Source organism: Pelophylax lessonae, assembly GCF_965119305.1.
Source record: "Pelophylax lessonae genome assembly, chromosome: 1".
Lineage (NCBI taxonomy): Eukaryota > Metazoa > Chordata > Amphibia > Anura > Ranidae > Pelophylax > Pelophylax lessonae.
Window position 1 is genome coordinate 751179340 of NC_138768.1, and position 24279 is coordinate 751203618.

The following is a 24279-nucleotide window of genomic DNA, read 5'->3' on the forward strand; positions in this document are numbered from 1 at the left end:
TCTTCCCGACAATCCTGGGCAGTGGTTGCAGGGGTTACCGGGCAGGGGGCTCATCGGAATCTGGACACGTCCTGTAACAAGAGGCCCCCCAGTCCCGGACCCCGCCCTATGTGAATGAGTATGGAGGACATTGTACCCCTACCCATTCACTCCAAAAAAGGCAGTGTAGTGCAAATAATGACAAGAGACTGTTTTGAGAATTCCCTTTATTAAAAATCTTCCTCCGACGATGTCTCCCGTGATTATGCCAGCTCTGCTCTTTGCAACTTCTTATATAGCCATGGGGAGGACCGAAGGAAGGAGACTGGAGGAAGATTTTTAAGATTTTTAATAAAGGACTTCTTAAAACCAACTCTTATCATCTTGCCCCCTGCTCCAAAGCACCCACCCTCGCCATGTTGAAGGCGTGTGGCCTAGTATGGTCCAGGAGGGGGTGGGGCCGCTCGCTTGTCCCCTCTCCTTTCCTGACCTGCCGGGCCGCATGCTCGGATAAGGGTTTGGTATGGATTGCCGCTGCTTTTCCCTGGCCTTAGCAGTGGCTCTGCAGCTTGTTCTGTGTGCATGAGGCCTAACTGTGACCTGGAGGCTAATTGTGTGCTCATCTAACAGGTACGCTTGTTTACTCAAGCAGGTTTAATTGCTCAACTTTTCCATCAAAGCAGTTTATCTTCCTGAATGTGCCAGAATGAGCGACTTGATATCGACAGGCTTTAGGGGAGAATCCTCAACCTCCTAAGTGGAATTTTTCTTCCCAAAGCCTTTCTTAATCAGTCCCCACTTGAAATTTGTTTCTTGGGCTCATGGGAGGGGTTATGCACTAATCCTGTAGAGTGCAAAATCTGGTGCTGCTCTGCACAGAAACCAACCCGTTTCCAGGTTATATTGCCAAAGCTTAACCACTTGTCTACTGGGCACTATCACCCTCTTCCTGCCCAGGCTAATTTTCACCTTTCAGTGCTGTCATACTTTGAATGACAATTGCGCAATCATGCAACACTGCACCCACATTTTTATCATTTTTTTTAGACTGATCTTCTAGTGGTATTTAATCGCTACTGGGCTTTTTATTTTTGCTAAACAATTGAAAAAAGACTAACTTTTTTTTTTTTTAAAATAAATTAGCTACTATATTTGAGAGTCCTAAGGCTGCCATAGATGGTTTGAAATTTAGCCATTTTACAAGTACTGCTTGGCTTGACAAATATTGACCTCAAAATCAACTGAGCTGGCTGAACATTTTTAACCAAACCGTGGCTGCATCCTTTCAGGTGAGGTCACTGTTGGTGTCACGGTTTGTGTTCGGGCAGCTCAGGTGCTGCAGCTGTCTGGTTACAATAGCTGGCAGTGGAGATTTTTCTCAAGCCAAGTAGTGAGTCACTTCTGCATAGGTTGTGACCACAATGCTGCTTCAACTTCTAACAACTAACAAAAAAAAAAAAATTTACATTTGTTTTCAAGCAAAAACTCAAGTTTGGCATTAGCAGCATTTCTGGCTTCATTGCTTGTGTGGAATTCAGCTTTAAGAAGATTGCAGGGAATAGGAGGAAATGATTTTGGAGATGTTCATAGAACCAGTCTGACAAGTTTTATGTTCTTGAACTGCTCGCTCATGTTCTTGTGTTCATAGTGTGACTGTGTGGATTTGGCCAGTAAGTTGCTTCCGGTTTCTTTGTCTCAAACATTAAAGCAGAACTTGAAATAAAAGTTTTTTTTTTTTTGTTTTTTTTTTTTATTGCTGAAGAGACCTACTATGTTTTCTCTGTAATTAAATTTTCCTCCCTGCCTGTTTTCAACGTATGTGTACAATTTCAGTATCTGCCAACCGTCAACCTAGCATGGCCAAGTCAAGATGGCTGAAGATCCGGTACCTGGAAGAAGACTGGGTAAAAATGTCGGAACTGCAGACTTGTCCCGCAGTTTAGGGCTGGGAGCTAAAGGACCCAGTACTTCTGCATATGCAGGCCATGTAATTCACTCGATTTGACACAGCTAATCACATTGTGTGGCACCAGGATGGGGCAAGTGCCAACATTTTGGAACCGCCTGAGATTTAGGACTCCAAACTCATTCTGGAAAATAGCTGAGGCTATGTAAAGCCTCCCAAGATTGCTGTACCTTCCCAGGGGCAGCTTACTATTGTTGCACTGACAACAAAGCACCTGCCTGTGTAGACAAATGGGAGACGCCATTGCTGACTATTGAAGGTGCATACTTCTGGACTTTCTTTTCTATGCTTGCACCACTACTTACTAAATCCTGCCCTACATGCAGGTGTGAGGTACCCTGAAGGAGCAATGGTCACATGCTTGTTCCGAGTCAATGATTAGGATAACCACCTTGAAGTGTTCATGGCAGTTCTACTTCTGCTTGGGAGAGGACCCTGTGGGGAGCAGTCTAGCAGTGTGGAGGGTCCAGTCTACATCCCTTAGACTTAAACACGCATCTAACCCTTACAGTGTGGGCACAACCCCACTGTGCGGGATAATCTTTAAAGCGGAGTTCCACCCTAAAATTATACTTGCCTCCATCTTCTTGCTCCGGGTCACCTGAAAAACAAATGGATAATCACAATTTTTTTTTTTCTTACCATGTTTAGAAGAAAATATACTTCCCTTACTTCCTCATCCTCCCCTCGGCGGCCACGGCGATTCGTCACTTCCTGGCTTGCAATGATTCCTGGGAGCTGAATGTCCTCGCTCCCAGGAATCAATGTGCCTGCACCGGCCCCGATGTCCGTTCCGGTGCGGGCGCCGTCATACCTTGCTAAACAGCTTCTGGGCATGCCCAGAAGCTGTGCAGGGATGACTCTGCGGCACCGGAAGTGACGGCGGGGCCGCTGCAGTGCATCGTGGGACCGAAGAAGACGGAAGAGGACACAGAAGAGGATCACGCTGGCTTCAAGCTGCCCACACCTGAGATGGCAGCGCTGGACAATACATTTTCAAGATAAGTATTTCTTCTAAAAGGTAAATGCAACCCGGGACAGATCAGAGGCTAGCCATTGTGGAATGCACTAGCCCTGACTGTCCCGGAGGTATTTTTATTAAAAAAAAAACTTTCCCAGGGTGGAACTCCGCTTTAAGTATCCCAAAGTTGAGCTTCAATTCCTGTACTGTTTTGTGTAGAAGGCTTGATATGGCTTGACATTTGACAGGGTCTCCTTGAATCTGTTGTATGCAACAGTAAAAATGGCTTCCTCTTTTGTTTAGATTTGCAAACAAACCTGGTTTAGTTTCTTGTTGGCGTATTACAAGCGTCTGTTTACTTTGCAGCTCGCGTTGATTTAAATGAGTTAGAAGGGCAAACAAAAGCTGTGTGCCTGCGGATCAAAGCATGCAAGAACAAACAAAAGGAGTACTTTAAAAAAATATAAAGGTAACAATATGGGATTGTGCTTACACCTGAAATCGCCATACAAATACCTTGTAAGCTTGACATTTGCTTGTACATAAACTCGAATACTGATAAGATTTCACGGATACTGTTTTGCATTTTCTGTAAGTAATACATCGAAAATAATTTGATTTCAAAGGTCATTTTCACCCAGCTACAGGTCTTCACTTTTTGTAGATTGAAAAATATGATGGTAAAAAATATCTCTCAGGGACTCTGTAGACCAGGGGTGTCCAAACTTTTTTCAAGGAGGGCCAGATTTGATGAAGGGAACATGCATGAGGGCCGACCATTTTGCCTGACATTCTTTGGACCATTAAAATTAAATGCAAATTAACTATTTTATGCAAAGTTTATTGCAAACGGCATACTTTTCATTCCGCTACATGAATGACAAATCTAAACAGGTGTTAAATCATATCTGAAGGCCAGATGAAAACATAATCCAGAGGGGGCAGCAGTGTGGACAGTTGTGCCTTGTTTGGGCTGTGAGGAGAGAACGGAATGCCTCAATCCTGTACAGGGAAGGGTGGTAAAGGGGTCACACAATGCCCAGTATAGGAGGCAAAGAGGATCGCCGTCTGTGGCCAATCCGATAACCCACGATGAGTGCCAACTGGGAAGGGAACCCGGAAGTAACATCAGACTCTGAAGGAAGGAGGACCAAAATGAGGCTTGAACCAATAAAGAGCCGCTGGTGGTGAGCGGCATGTGCAGTGACCCAATGCAGGGGAGTGTAGGGAGTGCCTGCTTCTCGTATGATTGTCCTGAATACTTTTTAATGTTCTATTTACTACATTGGCATCATTCATGACTATATTATTGCTGCTATCAGTATTAATCATATTAATAATAACATATTAAATTATAAACTTTTGAACATGCCCAAAAGGAGAGGTAGGTTTTATCTTTCTTCAGCAGATATCCTGTGGAGACAACGTGGGCTTGAAATAAGGAAGTGTCCAGTGGAGGGTGGGGAGTGCCTGCTTCACATATGGTTGTCCTGAAAACTTTTCAATGTCTATTTACTACATTGGCATCATTCATGACTATTATTGCTGCCATCAGTAATCATCATTGGTGGGTTCATATCGCTTTACACGTGGTTAACCCTTGTGTGACTGATACTTTTGAACATGTTGTGTGTTTTTGTTCCCACACAACTGATACTTGACCTCCAGGTGTTATGCCGATTATCATAGAGAGGGCGCTGGTCCTGTCATACTAGTGCTGGATTTATTTGTGTTTTTAGTGCTCCCTAATCAGGCTACGTCCGAGGCCATATTGAGCAAGGGATATAAAGAGGGCAGTGGGTGTTAACAATAGTGTATTCACAAGTAACCGGAAAAAAACTGAATTGGATGCAGCGGCCGGGATGGACCATCATTTTGAGCAATAAGTAATTTAAAACAGTAGCATATACAAGAGGATGTATACAATTAATGGTAAAAGAACTAATATGGCATACGCGCAGTCCCGCAGTGTTGAAAGATCCAGAGATCCCAGGGGTCCTGAGCAGCGCTTGGGGATTCACAGGGGCCACAACCATAGATTTTTCCAAATTACCTGTGGGGCCTTTTAAAGGAGATTTGCATGGTTGCCGTTGGAATCGGTGAAAAAAATCTGTGGGGATACTTCATCATTCTTAAGCCTGTTTGACTCCTACACTATAAGGTGTTTTGGGGTCCCATCCATCTGGTGAGCGCAATATATTTCTACCTTCACTGGTGACGGGATTTGCTGCACTTATATGATTTGCACCATTATATATTGGACTTTTTCTCACCACCTATTGTCTGTTACTTGTGGAATGCTTCCTGCGATTGGACAATTTATTTTGTTGGGAAATATTTCTTCTAGCGCTGCACATATTTTTGTATTTGTATTGATTTATCACTCTCTTTAGTTCAGTGATTGATGTCAGCTGCTTACATTTTTTAAGTTAGCGCAATAATTTCTATTTTATTTCATTATGTAATATAAATAAAGATGGCCAGGATATGCACCATCATTTAGAATAAAGAAAGATGGCCAGGATTCGAACCAAAGAGATTTGAATTGTGTAAAGTTTAACAAAGAGCTTGAAGTCAGGTAAAGGAAAATCTCTTAATCTGACTCTCAGAGAGAGGTAAAAAAATGTCCGGTAGTATTTTATCCAGTGCCCACCCACAACTGAAATTATACTTTGGGTGGAGTGTGCCTTTCACCACTTCTGGACTGGAAGGTTTTACCCCACTAATGATCAGGCCATTTTTTGTGATTCGGCTCTGCGTTACTTTAATGGCCATTTGCGTGGCCGCGCGATGCTGTACCCAAATAAAATTGATGTCCTTTTTTCTCACATATAGAGCTTTCTTTTAATGGCAGTTGATCACCTGTCCGTTTTTTATTTATTTATTTATTTTTTTGCCCGCTATAAACAAAAAAAGCGTCAATTCTGAAAAAAAAAAAACTTTTTCGCATTCTGCTATATAACATTCCCAATAAAAAAAAAAAAAAAAAAAAAGTAAAAATCTATTTTTTTTTTAATTTATTTTTGGCCAATTGGTATTCTGCTACATCTTTTTGGTAAAAAAAAAAAAATCCCAATAAGCGTATTTTGATTGGTTTGCGCAAAAGTTATTACGTCTACAAACTAGGGGAAAGATTTATGTAATTTTTATTTATTTTTACTAGTAATGGCGGTGATCGGTGATTTTTAGTGGGATTGCGGCGGACAGATCGGACGCCTGACTGACATTTTTGACACTTTTGGGGGGACCATTGACCTTACTACAGTAATCAGTGCTAAAAATATGCACTGTTACTGTAATAATGACACTGGCAGGGAAGAGGTTCACCCAGCAGTGAACAGTCATTCTCTCTCCACAGGGAGCAATCGCGGGTGCCCGGCGCCCTCGTGGATCAGCTTCCTTGCTGCCTAATGGGGGCGTGTGTGCGCCACCAGGAGCGCTCCCGCGAACCGACGTACTTATACGTCGGTTTACGCAGCCAACCGTATATCAGCGGCGGGTGGTTGGCAAGTGGTTATTGTGTACTAATGTTTTATTTTTTTCATGTTTCTTTAGTAGCTGCTATAGAATATACTGACATTATCTGTGGACATGCTGCTTGGTGCCTAATTCTTGGAACATCATGAAGGTGTATTCATTTAACTAGTGAATGGTTTGGTATCATAGTTCAGCTGTCCTCAACTGTCTGAATTTGTAAATGCCTGGGAATATATTACATATGCACTTCCTGTCTCTGGGTTGTTGTTATTTTTGATACCCTGGAATGAGGAAGTGGGGAGAGAGAGGTTCCAAGTCAGAAGGAACGATTATGCAAGTATGCTTATGATCTAGAATAGCAGCTGCTATGGGTATATCTAAATCCTTGTGACAGAGTATCTCTCCCCTGTCCTTGTTTCACACACGCAGTGCCAAATAACAAGGTCTGTCCTATTGCATGTGTAGTGGTTACCTTCCATTATATTGGTAGGTGAAGCTGTTTATTGCAATATAGTTTAATATGCAACTCCTAAAGGCGGTTACAGCACGTCTCTCGCGTTCTAAGAAGTGTCCATGGGCCTCTGGAACACGCCACCCGCTTGTCCCATGGAGCGTGCATCGGGCTAACTCCTTCGGCAATAGCTGATCATAGATTGAGGTGAAGGGCCAATCACAGCTGATCACATGTAAACAGACTTGCTTGTTATCGGTAGTCTTTTCCTCGCATGCTGTGTACGTGTGAGGAAAGGAATGCAGATAAGCCTGTCCGTAAATTGTTGACAATGATAATCGGGGCACTGATCATCAGTGCCTGGATTTTCAGTGTGGCCTCATTACTGCCTCACCTGCGCCTATAGGTGCAGCCTCACCAGTGCTGCCTCATTGGTGCCCATAGGTAAAGAAGAAAAATTACTTTTTTGCAAAATTTCGGGGGCCTGTCCCTCCCCCTCTGAAAAACGTTTTTGGTCTTTTTTCCTTTTAGTAAAAAATACAGTAAGTCAGTGCTGATTAAATTCCACCAGACAGCTCCATTTGTGTAAAAAATAAATAAAAATATATAAATTCTTATGGGTACAGTGTTGCATGATGGCGAAATTGTCTTTGAAAGTGCAACAACACTGAAAGCTAAACATTGGCCTGGGTTGTAAAGGGGGAGAAAGTGCCCAGTATTGAAGTGGTTAACCTTGTTTCTTTTGGTCTGGGATTCTATAACTAGTTTTAGCTTGAAGATTGATAACCAGCATAGGCTCAAGCCAGGCTAGGCATCCAGTGGCCATATTGGGATCATTGGCTTACAGTTCCGGTTGCATGCCAGATTTGAAATTATTAGAGAGGGACTAAATAACAGTAGATAGGTTGGGTTCCAGTGCCAACCACGTTTTCTGCTGGTAAGAATCTCTGTTCCAGGCTGGTTGGACAGCAGATGGAGGATTCCCCCATGACTGATCTTTCTTCAGCTCTCCAACTTAAAGCTAGACACCTTATCACCCTTGGGTGGGATGCATGGAAATGCTGCAAAATTAATCTAGAGTTCTCTGTTAATAACTATATATGCCTGTATATACAGTACCCCCCCCCCCCTGGCATTTTCTGTGTTTTGTTGCCTCACAACCTGGAATTAACATGGATTGTTTGAGGATTTGCATCATTTAATTTACAGAACATGCCCACAACTTTGAAGACATTGTGTGGTGTTTTTTTTTTTTATTGTGAAGGAAACAACAAATGGGACAAAATACCAGAAAAAGCCAATGTGCATAACAATTCACCCCCCCAAAGTCAATACTTTGTAGAGCCACCTTTTGCGGCAATCACAGCTCCAAGTCGCTTTGGATATGTCTCTGAGCTTGCCACATCTTACCACTGGGATTTTTGCCCATTCCTCCTTGCAAAACTGCTAGGATCCTTCAAATTGGATGGTTTGCGCTTGTGAACAGCAATCTTAAGTCTGACCATAGATTTTCTATTGGATTGAGGTCTAGGCTTTGACTAGGCCATTCCAACACATGTTTCCCCTTAAACCACTCAAGTGTTGCTTTAGCAGTGTGTTTGGGGTCATTGTCCTGCTGGAAGGTGAACACCATCCATCTTTCCCTCAACTCTCACCAGTTTCCCAGTCCCGGCTGCTGGAAAAACATCCCCAAAGCATGATGCTGCCACCACCATGTTTCACTGTGGGGATGGTATTCATTGGGTGATGTGTTGGGTTTGCCACAGACAGCGTTTTCTTTGATGGCCGAAAAGTTAAATTTTAGTCTCATCAGGCCAGAGCACCTTCCTCCATACATTTTGGGAGTCTCCCAAATGCCTTTTTGATAACTCAAAATGTGCCATTTTGTTTTTTGTTGAGAGTAATGGCTTTCTTCTGGCCACTCTGCCATACAGCCCAACTCTATGGACCTCCTATGTCCTCCTATGTACAGATACTCCTTTCTCTGCTGTGGAACTCTGCAGCTCCTCCAGGGTTACCTTAGGTCTCTGCTGCCTCTCTGATTAATGCCCTCCTTGCCTGGTCCGTGCGTTTTGGTGGGCGGCCGTCTCTTGCCAGGTTTGCTGTTGTGCCACATTCTTTCCATTTGGTTATGATAGATTTGATGGTGCTCCTGGGGATCATCAAAAATTTGGATATTTTTTTATAACCTCACCCTGACTTGTACTTCTCAACAGCATTGTCCCTTACTTGTTTGGAGAGTTCCTTGGTCTTCATGGCAGTGTTTGGTTAGTGGTGCCTCTTGCTTAGGTGTTGCAGCCTCTGGGGCCTTTCAAAAAAAGGTGTGTATATGTAATGGCAGATCATTTGACACTTATAGTGCACACAGGTGGACATCATTTCACTAATTATGTGACTTCTGAAGGCAATTGGTTGCACCAAAGATTTTTATGGGCTTCATAACAAAGGGGGTGAATACATACGCACGTGACAATTTTCTGTTTTCTATTTCTAAAAAATAGTTTTATGTATATATTTTTCTCATTCCACTTCACCAACTTAGACTATTGTGTTCACAGTATTAGCAGTGTTGAGCCAGGAGAAAAGCCCCGTCATATGCATTAACGTATCGCTGTGAATGATTTCTCTGGCTTGCTGGCATCTGTTTTTATAATGAGCTGGCACAGGGAGAGAGTGCAGGTTTGCTGCCACCAGTGTGATCATGTTTACTAGAAGTCAGATCTTGTGAAGGCGGGGCAGTATATTGCAGGCTCCACGAGCCATCACATGTTCTGCATCTGATGGATTGATTGCAAGAGTATCTGTTTTATACAGACCCTTGAAGTGATTTATATATCATTTTTTTTTTTTTTTTTGAGTTGCCAAAATCCATGTAAACTTTTAACTGGATGACAGTGTTACTATAAAACGGTTGCTTCAGACAATACTGTTTTCACTTTTCATATATATATATATATATATATATATATATATATATATATATATACACGTGTGTGTGTGTTGTGTATATATATATATATATATATATATATATATATATATATATATATATATATATATATATATATATATATATATATATATATGTGTATGTATGTGGATGGATGGATCTATCGGTGTATGTATGTGTTTATGTATATATTTATTTTAAAAAATAAATATCTGTGTTGCTGATCCTCCTGTAGCCATTTATCAGCCACTTCCTAATAGTGATAAAGGTAATATATGCCTATGCGCTAAGCATCGGCACAACCGTGTTTAATCTAAGGGTGGCAGTTCAGAGATGGGGACCAAGCATTGCCATCCCATACCAGGAAGTGACTGAATAAGAACCTCCATGGCAGGATTACCTGGTACCTTGCCTATGTTTCTTCCTCCTGTGACCCATTTTCATCCGACAATGAGCTAAAGCCATCACTCAGCCGGTCCAGGCTCAGGAATAATCCTGATTTTAAAGTCTGTATCCAGTGTGCTGCTGAGAGCCTAAGTCAGCTGGACACGTCCCCATTCACAGCCTGGCGCTTCAATGAGCACTGGAGGGGCAGGGCAAAGAGCCCGTGACTTTGTCACCAACTCTTTGTAGTCTGTAGGTCAAAAATTGAGTGATCAGTGGCGTTTGATCGCTCAGTTCTCAGTCTTAGAGGCAGCAGGGGAAGAGTTGCAGCTGGCATGGGTGCTGAAGCCATTTAGTTGAGTATTTAAAGCGCAGTTCCGGGCACGAAAACTTTTTTTCAGTGAACATACCCCCGGGACAGTCGGGGCTAGTACATTCCACAATGGATAGCCTCTGATTTTGTCCCGGTTCGCACTTACCTACAAGAAGAAATACTCACTTTTAAAATTTCTTCTCCAGCGTTGCCATCTCTGTTGTGAGCAGCTGAAGCCAGCGCGATCCTCTTCTGCGTCCTCTTTCGCATCTTCTTGTCCCAGAATGCGCCTGCACTGGCCCCTCACGTCACTTCCGGTGCAGCGCCGCATTCCTCCACAGCTTCTGGGCATGCCCAGAAGCTGTTTAGCAGGGAATGCGGCGTCGCCCCGGAAGTGACGAGCGGGGCCGGTGCCGTCGCATTGATTCCTGGGAGCGATGACGTTCAGCTCCCAGGAATCATCGCAAGACAGGAAGTGACGTCGGAGCCGCTGCATCGAGGGAGGAAGTAGAGAATAGGTGAGTATTTTCAATCTCCAATTACAAGGTGAGTAAAAAAAAAATGCCTAACTATCCAATTCCTTTTCAGGTGAAGGACGCCAAGCGGATGGGCACAAAAAAAAAAGTTCGTTTTTGTGCCCGGATCTCCGCTTTAAATGTCCCTTTTTTTTTTTTTTAAAGCCGTACTTCTCTTTAAAGGGAGTATGGGCTTCCTTTACTGCCTTATCAGCTAAGAAGATTGCTTAAAGGCTGGATTAGCTGGACAGATTGGGGAAAGGAGTTTGAGGGTTGGAGAAGCTACACTGAAATCCTGAAAATAAGAAGAGGAAGAGGAGACAAGGGTGCTAGAAGGCAGAGAGGTCTTAGGAGCAGTGTTCATTTTGATGTCCAGTTTTGATTTTTTAATCTAAACTTTACTTTTGACTAAAATGCTGTTTTAGTTTGTATTTTAGTCATCTGAATTTTGTCATATTTTAGTTGACTAAGATAGTGTTAATTTAGTTGATGAAAATGTTTTTGTCGACTAAATTAACATTGCTTGGGAGCAGCAAAGAGGATATTTTGAGATTGGGGATGCAGCTTGGGGCAGAGTTGTCAATGGCTTTGTGTGTTTTTGTATATTGCTTTTATTTTTTATTTTTTTTTGGAACCCGCAGAAGCCAGGGGAGGGCTTGGCAGAGAGGGGTAGTGGACACTAAGCAGTTGGTAAGGTAGGGAAGTCTAGAAGCAGTATTAATGAGACTGAAGTTGGGTTTACCCTTTTTAGGGGTAACTGGTCATAGTATCCCTTCTAAAGATCAGTCAGTCTGATTTCTGACCTTGCTGTCCAGCAGAGAATATTGTAATTCAGGCCCCATACTTTTGCTTACAAGACCTACATTGGAGAGGCCACATTTTTCTTTTAATGTAATTTTGGATAGTGGAGGAACTTGTCAACCAGTTTTCAGTCTCTACTGAAATTTCCTAAGGTAGAGCTAGTAGTAATTAGTCCTATTTAGCTGGACTTGTTCTGTAGTGTTGAAGACCTTTTTGCATCCAAAAAGGTATTGGATAAGCCGTGAAATCTTTTCAACATTAGGTTTCTTGCACATGGGGATTTCATAAGCACATTAAATGCCTAGTGTAATTCTCATTGCTTCCTAGCTCCTCAGGAGCCGCATGTGCCATGTACAGCCTGCCATACAAGTAAATGGCTGTACGCGATTATGCCATTATCAACATAATTCCAAACGTGAACGTTCCGTTTTCAGAAAATAAGTTGAAAGCACATGCGTAAGTGCTGATGTAAAAAAACATCACCGTTTACAGGAGCACGGCCGTGTATGGTGCTACCTGGGTCCCGGAAAATGCTACGAAAACACATTAGGCACATAATAAGCCTAAAGGAGATTGAAGTGGTTAACCTTGTTTCTTTTGGTCTGGGATTCTATAGCTAGTTTTAGCGATATTGGTAACCACATAATAAGCCTAAGGCTCCTTTCACACAGCAGTCCGTCAAACGGACTCCGCTTTTCTCAGCGGGGGATCGAGCCGCCGATCCCCCGCTGAGCAGGAGGATGACAGCTGTGTCTCTGCGCTGTGTGCGGAGACACAGCTGTCAGTTCCCCATGCATCTCTATGGGGGAAATCGGATGGGAACGGACCATCCGATCCGCTGGACGGATGGAAAATAGGGTTTCCATCCGTCCAGATTTGACGGATCGGATCGGGTGTCAGCGGACATGTCTCCACTGACATCCGATCCCCCATAGAGATGCATGGGGGGACCGTTCAGATCCGCCAAAAAAACGGACAGGCAGATCTGAACGGTCCGCCTGTGTGAAAGGGGCCTTAAAGAGATGGTGTGCATGTTTTTTTTTTTTTTTTTTTTTTTTTCATTGAACAAGTCAAGTTTAACTAAATCCAGCTCCAGGAGGTTTAACCCCCTTCCTGACCAGGCCATTTTGTGAGATAAGGCACTGCATTGCTTTATCTGGAAATTGCGCGGTTGTGCGACGCTGTACCCAAATACATTTTAATTGTCCCCCCCCCCCCTCCGCAAATAGAACTTTCTTTTGGTGGTATTTGATCACCTCTTCAATTTTATGTTTCAATGTTTTTATTGGATTTTTGTAAGAAAAAGATTTAACAGCGCACAAGGAGCCAACATGGCTTAACCATTGTCTTTGAGGGCATTACATTTCACAGAATACATGAAATACAATGGTGCCAATCAGAAAATTACAATAGCAAAAATGAGAAACCAATAAATCAGTAACCGGAACGGTAAGCTCAGGTTGGGCATCCAGCAAATGAAGCAAAAAACATAGAGACAGTGCCCCCTCCATTGCATGCTGAAGGGCAGGCGGTCCGGGCCCGACCCCCCCCCCCCCCCCTCGGCGCCCCTATGGGAACATACTGCGCCTTTGGGAGAGGACGGCCCCCAACCTCCGACCCCCATACCAAGCCCTCTACTAGTGGGGGGCGTAGCCTGTTATCCGTGCACTGTCAGATAGTACCAGAAGAAAAGGAAGAAAAGAAGAAATAGGGGGAAAAGGGCAAGACAGGGAAGAAAGGAGACAACAGCAGAGGAGGGTGGCAGGGGTGGGAAGATGGGAAAGAGGAAAGAAACATCAGCGGCCAGTGAAAAAATAGAGGGTCGACACCCAGATCCCGCTCACTCCCTAAGGGGGAGATTTCCCCAACATCTCGTCCAAGGCGACCAAGGCTCCCGACCGCCCCTATGAGGGGCTCGCCAGGTACCTTATCCAGGGGTCCCATGTTTTGTCAAACATACGCATCCTGTCATTCAATAACGCCACCATCCGTTCGTTTATCATGATCCAGGTCAGTTTGGCTTTTAAAAGCTCGAAAGGCACTACTGGGGTTCGCCACGAGCGGGACCTCTTCAATTTTAAAATGTTTTTGCGCTATAAACAAAAACCCATAATTTTGAAAAATCAAAAACTATTTTTTACTTTCTGCTATGACACATACCCAATAAAAAAAAAGTAAAAAATCTAATTTCTTCATATATTTATACAATATAAGGCTACATATTTTTGGTAAAAAAAATTCCCAATAAGTGTATATTGATTGGTTTGTAAGTTATAGCGTCTACAAACCATGGGATATATTTTGGAATGTTAATGGCGGTGATCAGTGATTTTTAGCAGGATTGCGACATTTATAGCAGACAAATCTGAAACTAAGCTTTTGGGGAGCAGTGACACAAGTACAGTGATCAGTGCTAAAAAAAATGCACTATCACTGTATAAATGACACTGGCGGAGGAGGAGTTAACATCAGGGGCGATCAAGGGATTAAGTGTGCTCCTAGGGAGTGTTTTCTAATGGGGGGGGGGGGGTGGAGGATGCACTGGACAAAAAAAAGAGATCTGTGTTTCAACTTAAATGAAACACAAGATCTTTTGCTTCCTGACAGAACAGCAGTCTGCCCTGATTACATAGGCAGATCGGTGTTCTGCCTTTCCTCTAAACGATCGGCCAGTCCCGGTGGCCATCATGACCGTGGGAACCACTGATTGGCTTCGCTGTGCTAATCACAGCGGGAGCGATGCTCCGGCAGCACCCGCGTGCACAAAATCGTATACATGTACGTGATTTTGCGTAGCCAGCAGGCGGTCCAAAAGCGGTTAATGTAACGAATTACTACAAACTATACCATAACCTGGATAAATGAGAACCTTCACAGACCTGTTTTACCCAACAGGGACATAGACCGCAAAAAGGACCTGAGAAATGTTCTTCCACTCATGCTACCCATAACCCCCCAAAAAACTTGGCTGGAGTTATACCCGAACACATACGAGTTGTAACTTTTCTAAACATTTATTCATCATTGTATTAACAACTGTTATGAGTGCTGCTGGGATGATGCAGAGAGCCCTCAGTTCTGCTTCACTGGCCTGTGGAAGATTACAATTTTCCTTATCAGTCTGACAAAAATTTGATGTGTTGTAAAAAATTGCGTGGGCAAATTGCTGCTGGTCCTGAAATATTACAGCTGATGAGGAAGATGTGCTATCTTCTAGATAGGACAATGGTCTGATTTAACTTCCTGCCATGCTGAACATGTAACCCAATTCTACTTGTCTTATAGTCTACTTGTAGTGCACAGTAGATTGACATTTCCCACTTAATCCAATCTCTCCATTCCAGAATACCAGTGGCATGTCAGACGTTCAGATAATCTCGGCAGACCGGTGCAGGACAGTCATTGACGGAGGATCATTAAGGTTCTCTGCCTTTGGTCTAAAAGTAACCAACGTATATCAAAACATTTAATGTACCTTGACATTAATTGTAAAGTAGGATGTATCTGGTGAATGTTCTAATCACAGGTGAGGTGTAATTTGTCAAATGTGGATACATAAACAACGCTTCAACCTATTTTATGATACAAAAACTGAAACAAAATTATAGTGATCATAAAATCTGGTTATTGAAAGGGATATGAAATCAACACTTAGTGATTAGGAAATCCAAAATAATGCATCTATGTGCAGGCTTTCAATCCTCTTGCGAACACACCTAGGTGAATCTGCAATCCACCATCTTCTGATAACTAAAACTCACAAGAGCTGTTGGACTTTTACAGAAGGTCAAAAAGCACAATAATATTTAATCTACGACATTGTGATTCATCTCCAATATCAAGGGATCTCTTTTGGCACATGGTTCACCAACCATTAAACAGACCATTCAATAGCATATTGTTAAAGCCAGCAAATAAAAACTGCAAACTTGCTTACATTCAGAATGTGTGCGCAAAATACTGTGTGTATCCTATAAAGCCCTGTGGCAGAGGTCTGAAATACAGCAAGGTTGGCACTGCCTGAAATGTATATGACACATCCTTTCTTCTGACACATTTCATGTTTCCTCAGAGATTTGTGACGTGGTTGTAAACCCTTACAAATACCCATTGAAGTGACTGGCCTCAGGTGATACAGATATGAAACCAATTCTCCAACATAAGTTGGTACAAACAGGTACAGCCTTACTTGTCTGCAGTCTCTTAAAACACACAGAGCAAAGATGGTTTCTCTGCAGGCATGGATCTTATGTTTCACACTGCAGAGCATAGAGAGGAGAGCTGAGTGTAATCTGAGACCTGAGTGGAGGGAATGGTCGCACACCCCTTTACAGTCTCATAGAAAAACATGCACAGCTGAGGCTGTCAGTCACCTGCGTGCTGGAGGGGCAGCAGGGCCATCTCCTGAGATTCTGTGGTGTCAGCATAAACTTCTAGAAGTAACTTTTTCCTACAGTAAAGGAATAACAAAGCAGACAGAAATCACACTGGGCACTGAGGTTTGAGGCTGGTGCACACTATAGAGGCATATGCTCTGGTAACCTTTCATTTCAGGGGTTCACAACCACTTCGACAGCTTCCCATCTGGCCACTATATAAAAATGGTCAGGTGGGCCTAGCATCAATCCAGGAGGATGTTCGGTACATCATCCTCCCATTCTCGCTGCTCATTTATGGCCTGGAGGCGACGCAGTGGCGAGATCTGTGATTGCTGTGTCCTTTAGACATAGCGGATCACAGATCAAGGTGCAGGGCCAATTAGATTGGCCCTGTCCCTTGTGATCTCTGTGAAAAAATCACAGCAATCTCAATAATAGTAACAAACAAAGGCTTTCGTTCATGAAGCCTACTGTGACTAATCAGGACGATCACAGTAGTAAACAAAGACTGCGTGAATGCAATCTCAATGTAAAAAAAAAAGGAAAGAACAACCCGATCTTTGTGCAAAGCGTGTACTGGAGATTAGGAACCCACAGGATTTCTTACCTATTACCGGTAAGATGTACTGCTTATGTTTTTTATTTTTTTTTATTTTGCTCAAATATACACTTTTCTTGAATTTTATGTCAGCTTGCTGTTCAGTGGGGCAGACTGGCTGTTAGTACATTTTTTTTTATTGGAAACACTGATGATACAGAGAAATAAACTTGAGAATAAATTTGAGTATATGTATATACTGCGTACAGAAGGATCACATTATAAGCAAATTCAATATAAGTAAACATCATCCTGTGCAATTGTGAGTTGGGTAAGACAATCCATATATATTAAAGAATAGCGCACACATGCAAAAGAAATGACTATCAAATATGGAGACAATCCATAAATAAAAATGGGGACAATCCATATGGTCAAAGACCAGCAAGCCCAGCAGCCATTCACTATATCTAACCCAGTAAATTGTGCAAACAAATGCAAAAATTGGGCAAATACGCATGGGTGAAAATCAAACCAATATACACTTTGCAATGATAAGCGAGTGCATATGGAAAACTATGTAAAAAAAAGTACATAGTGCATATATATGAAATGTAATAGAAAACGCATTCAGCGCTACAATCCACAAAATGGGGTAAAAAGCTGCTGAACACCAGTACAGGTCAAATCTATCAAATCCCAGTTGAACATAAAATACAAAGGGGGTGCAGCGCTACAATATAAAATAGTAAAATAGTAATATATACACTCAAAGGTAAGGGTGTGAAAAAGTCCTTTTCACACCCTTACCTTTGAGTGTATATATTACTATTTTACTATTTTATATTGTAGCGCTGCACCCCCTTTGTATTTTATGTTCAACTGGGATATATTGTAGCGCTGCACCCCCTTTGTATTTCCTATATATGAAAACCTATACAAATTTTTTTTTGTGCACAACACGTGCAAAAATATGCATATCTAAAGTGCATATGTGTTTAAAAAATAGGAAAAATATATCAAAATTTGGGCAAACATATGTGCAAAAATATGCATGTATAAAGTGCATGTGTTTAAGAAATGATTAGTCCATAGAAAAGTTCATATAACATCCACCAAAGAGTGCAGATGAATCCTCCTTAGATGATCCTAGATATGTGACCACCACCAATATTATAAATGAATCGAAGGCTTACCAGATAATAGGGACCCAACAAAGCGTATACTTTTTGGGTCAATCAGGCTGACACAAAGGTAGAGGATCCTTATGGCAGATGTCACAGATCTTCCATAGAAAGGTATAGACTCCTCTTTCACAAATCACAATAGGAAAATCTTTGGTGCCCACAGCAGGAAAATACTATCCACGAAAAGCTCAAGGAAACAAACTCGTAGTGTGATATTAAATTGCTCTTAAAAAAAGGTACAAAGGAAAAACACTGTTACAGAAATCCAGTGTAAAAAGCGCTTGTACAGATAAATATCCACAGCATATGCAGTAGATCCAACGCGTTTCGTCTAAATAGACATTTATTTACATAGTTTTGCATTTGCACTCGCTTATCATTTCAAAGTGTTTATTGGTTTGATTTTCACCCATGCGTATTTGCACAATTTTTGCATTTGTTTGTACAATTTACTGGGTTTGCTTTTATGTAAGCATTGATTCGCACTTTATATTGTTTTATCAGCGCTGCATTGATTTGTTCATTTCTTTTCACAAATTGTTGTTTGTTTTTGCTGGCTGCAGTTTTTAAGTGTTTGGCGCGGTATACATTTCCAAAAAATACATTGTATCTAAGCTGTGCATGTCACGGAGGCCTGGAGCCGGGCTGTTTCATACTTAAAGCAGAACGCCATGTAAATAAATCCTAACCCTGCTGTCATTCGGTCTGCATCTTACCTTAATTAGCTGCAAAAAGCAAGTTTGAAATTCAGCAAGAAGGGGTGACATCACAGACACACAAAGTTCTCTGACTTCCTGTTTCCTTCCTTTGCCAGTCCTGAAACTACATGTCCTATCATGCTTTGAGCTTCTGTAGTTTCAGAGCAGGCTATGGGAGTCATTTGTAGCAGTTCTGGGAGTTAATGTGGGTGGGTCCAAATGCAGATCACTCTTTTTTTAATCTGCAAATCGGGTGTAAATGTAATTTCTATTCTTTACCAAAGAATAATGGCTTACTACAAGTCTACAGAGGAAGGGCTATGGCAGGCTATTATGAAGGGGTTTTCTTCATATGTAAGGAAACCTATGATCTGATCTGAGGGGTGGGACCTGTTCACACTGGTCTGCATATTTAACTGGGCAGGATTGACTTCTAATTGTGATTCATTCAATCCTGTCCAGCAGCAACACAGCTATCTATTAGAACAAGCTGTGTACAGTTGTGCTCAGAAGTTTACATACCCTGGCAGAATTATTTTCTTGGCCATTTTTCAGAGAATATGAATGATAACACAAACTTTTCTTTCACCCATTGGTTAGTATTTGGCTGAAGCCATTTATTATTAATCAACTGTGTTTACTCTTTTGAAATCATAATGACAACAGAAACTACCCAAGTGACCCTGATCAAAAGTTTACATACCCTGGTGATTTTGGCCTGATAACATGCACACAAGTTGACCCAAAGGGGTTTGAATGGCTATTAAAGGTAACCATCCTCACCTGTGATCTGTTTGCTTGTAGTGTGTGTGTGTATAAAAGGTCAATGTGTTTCTGGACTCCTGACAGACCCTTGCATCCTTCATCCAGTGCTGCACTGATGTTTCTGGATTCTGAGTCATGAGGAAAGCAAAATAATTGTCAAAGGCTCTGCGGGAAAAGGTAGTTGAATTGTATAAAACAGGAAAGGGATATAAAAAGATATCCAAGGAATTGAGAATGCCAATCGGCAGTGTTCAAACTCTAATCAAGAAGTGGAAAATGAGGGGTTTGTTGAAACCAAACCATGGCCAGGTAGACCAACTAAAATTTCAGCCACAACTGCCAGGAAAATTGTTCGGGATGCAAAGAAAAACCTTCAAATAACTTCAGGTGAAATACAGGACTCTGAAAACATGTGGTGTGGCTGTTTCAGGATGCACAATATGGAGGCACTTGAAGAAAGATGGTCTGCATGGTTGAGTCGCCAGAAAGCCATTACTACGCAAATGCCACAAAGCATCCCGCTTACAATACGCCAAACAGCACAGAGACAAGCCTCAAAACTTCTGGCACAAATTCATTTGGAGTGATGAGACCAAAATTGAGCTTTTTGGCCACAACCATAAATGCCACATTTGGAGAGGAGTCATCAAGGCCTATGATGAAAGGTACACCATTCCTACTGTTAAACACGGAGGGGGATCGCTGATGTTTTGGGATGTGTGAGCTATAAAGGCACAGGAAATTTTGTCAGAATTGATGTCAAGATGAATGCAGTATGTTATCAAAAAATACTGGAGGAAAATTCGCATTCATCAGCACGGAAGCTGCGCATGGGACGTACTTGGACATTCAAACATGACAATGATCCTAAACACAAGGCCAAGTCGACCTGTCATTGGCTGCAGCAGAATAAAGTAAAGGTTCTGGAGTGGCCATCTCAGTCTCCTGACCTAAATATCATTGAGCCACTCTGGGGAGATCTCCAACGTGCAGTTTATGCAAGACAGCCCAAGAATTTACAGGAACTGGAGGCTTTTTGCCAGGAAGAATGAAAGGAAAAGGGGAACAGTAATAAGCCCCCTTTTCCTCATGGGAGAGTGGCTGGGGAAAATAGGAAAATAGTTCATGAGGTAATATTTCCCTCCTTTTTTCCCTCAGGTAAAGAGGGAGGGATTTTCAAGGTATCCTGAGGGAATAGCTGTAGTGGGCGTGGCGTTGCAGGGGTCAGAGCACCTATAGGAATAGGTTTAGGGTAGAAGCTTATAGAGCCCTCTGAGACCCTATATAAGGTGGAGCTCCCCTCAGAGGGGCTCATTCGCCTCAGAAGATTCAGCAGTGTGAGTTCCCCACCCCCCCCTCCCTTGTCGCGGCTGTATATTATGTGGTGGTGTCACCTTTGCTATAGCAAAGGGGGACGATTTTTTCTTATGTGAGTGGAAGTTGATGGTTTTAAATGTGATTTTATTTATCCGGCCTTAGCTGTGGTGGCTAGGCTGTTGAGAGTGTAAGCGCCGGTTCACACTGCAGCGACGCTACTTCAGAGCGGCCGCCACAGACTTCATAACATTGAAGTCTATGGCGGTCGCCTCTGGGTCGCCCCAAAGAAGCTCCGGACCCTTTTTCTAGGTCGGAGCGACTTGTGTCGCTCCTATTAGAACGGGTCCGCAGCTTCCCTATGGGAGGCGACCTGTGAGGCGACCAGGTCGCCTCACAGGTCGCCCTAGTGTGAGCCGGCACTTAATGTTTCATTATATATTTATTTATTGAAAGTTTTTAAAAAAACAGTAATAAACGGCCACGGCCTATATATTTTCCAAATAACACAGGTGTCTGCTTTTTATTTCAAGTTAAGTGTTAATATGATATTGGATCCTGCCTACTGTCCCATGGGCAGCTTTACCATCTGAGAAGATTAAGAGCCTCATCCACAAATACCACAAAATACTTCAAGCGGTCATTGATGTTAATGGGGACAATACATGGTATTAAGGACTGGAGTATGTAAACTTTTGATCAGTCATTTGGGTAGTTTCTGTTGTCATTATGATTTTAAAAAGAGTAAAAACAGCTGATTGATAATAAATGGTTTCAGCCAAACACTAACCATGAGTGAAAAAAGTTTTTGTGTTCTCATTCATATTCTCTGAAAAATGGCCAAGAAATCATAAATTCTGCCAGGGTATGTAAACTTATGAGCACAACTGTATGTAGGGGTTTTTCTTTTGAATAATGCTCATCTATGAGGTGGGACTAGGGAGGCTTGTACTCTTCCTGTAGGTGTGACTGGGCGGGACTGAATGCTAATTATGATGTCTTCCATCCCACCCACCATCAGAGCTATGAAGGAAGTTACTTCATTTGCAGACTCTGAAAGACTGCAGAGCGCTGTGTTCTAGGCTAGGGATTGAGCAGGAAGTGGCTGGAAGGCCCTCAGTCTACATCCAGACTGTACAGAGTGTCACATGGTACAAAACCTCAACTAAACCGATAATATCAGAGGATTTGCAGACAACAGAGCAACATGGTACAGAGGTATGATATATGCTGGGACTGATCATTCCACTCAGTTCTAGTGAAAAGAAAGTTGGAGTTCAGCTTTAAGGCCCTTCTAGTATTTACCGGTAGTTACTCTTAAGTGATACTTTTTTTTGTTTAATTTTATATAGAGCTACAGTGATAGAACCCCTGACATCTGTACCTGTCTGCAGAAAAAAATAATAAATGCCTATTTTTTTTTGCAGAAAAAAAAATTACATTTATTTTTTCCTGAAGAAAAAGGAGGGGGAAGGTGTATGGCGCTGCCAAAAAACTGCTGATGTTTCTATATGTCCGAAATTTAGGCGTTATAGATACATACAAAATAAATCACCACTATGAATAAAGTGTCCAGTGCATCCTATGTGTCTTCCTATTGAATGTGCAATACTAAAAGATAATACAAATAAATAATAAATATTTGTGCTGACAAGTGGATATAGAATAAGTGAAAATTAGTGTGATGAGAAAATTAGATGAAATGTATGAATTAAAAAATAGATAAGGGAGTGGATGGTACAGAATAAAAATAAATATATAAAAATATATAAAAATGGATCCACTAAAAGTATGACTTAAATAAGGTGCACAATAGGTAAATAAGTATTATAGCAGCAATGATACAAAAATAAATAAGTCCGTTACACCTAAGAAAGAACAAATAGTCCCACAATGCAAGAAAATTCCTAAAAAACTTGGCAAAAAAAGGTGACTTGAGTGCAGGTGTTCTGATGAAATATTAAAGGTGCTCAGGTATATGGTGACCGTTCAGTGCTCCCCGCACCCCTTGGACCGCACTCACCAGAACTATGTACCCCTGCAGGGGTATCAGGCCTTGTCTATAATCCTGGATCTTCTCCACTGACCATCAAAGTGGTTGGGTGGTCCGATTATCTCCCGAATCTGGTGAACCAGGTTCCTTGATGTTAGGGTCCGAAGGTGTATCGATATATGGGGGAAGAAGGCTCACATAGAGTAGTACTGCTAAGTTTTAAAATACTTTATTGTATATAAAAATTAGGTACTCACAAAGGGAATAGAGGGTAATGGCATAGAAAGCAATAATAGCGCACTTCCGGGACGCCGTGCGTTCCACAGGGCGGATGTGCGTTCCACTTAGGCGGATGTGACGCGATGACGCTCTACGTACGTTTCGTCGTGAAGACGTCATCACGACGAAACGTACGTAGAGCGTCATCGCGTCACATCCGCCTAAGTGGAACGCACATCCGCCCTGTGGAACGCACGGCGTCCCGGAAGTGCGCTATTATTGCTTTCTATGCCATTACCCTCTATTCCCTTTGTGAGTACCTAATTTTTATATACAATAAAGTATTTTAAAACTTAGCAGTACTACTCTATGTGAGCCTTCTTCCCCCATATATCGATACACCTTCGGACCCTAACATCAAGGAACCTGGTTCACCAGATTCGGGAGATAATCGGACCACCCAACCACTTTGATGGTCAGTGGAGAAGATCCAGGATTATAGACAAGGCCTGATACCCCTGCAGGGGTACATAGTTCTGGTGAGTGCGGTCCAAGGGGTGCGGGGAGCACTGAACGGTCACCATATACCTGAGCACCTTTAATATTTCATCAGAACACCTGCACTCAAGTCACCTTTTTTTGCCAAGTTTTTTAGGAATTTTCTTGCATTGTGGGACTATTTGTTCTTTCTTAGGTGTAACGGACTTATTTATTTTTGTATCATTGCTGCTATAATACTTATTTACCTATTGTGCACCTTATTTAAGTCATACTTTTAGTGGATCCATTTTTATATATTTTTATATATTTATTTTTATTCTGTACCATCCACTCCCTTATCTATTTTTTAATTCATACATTTCATCTAATTTTCTCATCACACTAATTTTCACTTATTCTATATCCACTTGTCAGCACAAATATTTATTATTTATTTGTATTATCTTTTAGTATTGCACATTCAATAAGAAGACACATAGGATGCACTGGACACTTTATTCATAGTGGTGATTTATTTTGTATGTATCTATAACGCCTAAATTTCGGACATATAGAAACATCAGCAGTTTTTTGGCAGCGCCATACACCTTCCCCCTCCTTTTTCTTCATTCTCACTATATTCTTAGTAATATAGTATAAAGGTGGGCTGCAGCCAATACTAAATACCAGGAATCTAAAATTATCCTAAGCGCGGATTTGTTTACATTTCATTTATTTTTTCCTGCAGGAGCATGGAAAGCATTACACTTGTGATCAGGAATGCAATGTTAGGGTTTTGATGACCAGCTCTGCAGCTTTCATTTCGTCCCTGACTATTTACAAGCTGCAGGGCTCTTCAGCTACCTTGAAGCCCATTCAGAAATACAAGCTGTCCGCCACGGTGGCTGA

The 24279-nt window shown here is 42.0% G+C and overlaps 1 protein-coding gene across 3 annotated transcripts in view; it reads left to right on the forward strand.

Annotated features, from left to right (window-relative positions):
* The window catches only part of ATP8A1 (ATPase phospholipid transporting 8A1), a 473872-nt gene that overhangs the window by 69190 nt on the left and 380403 nt on the right, over positions 1–24279 (forward strand). The gene's annotated exons all lie outside the window — the stretch shown is intronic.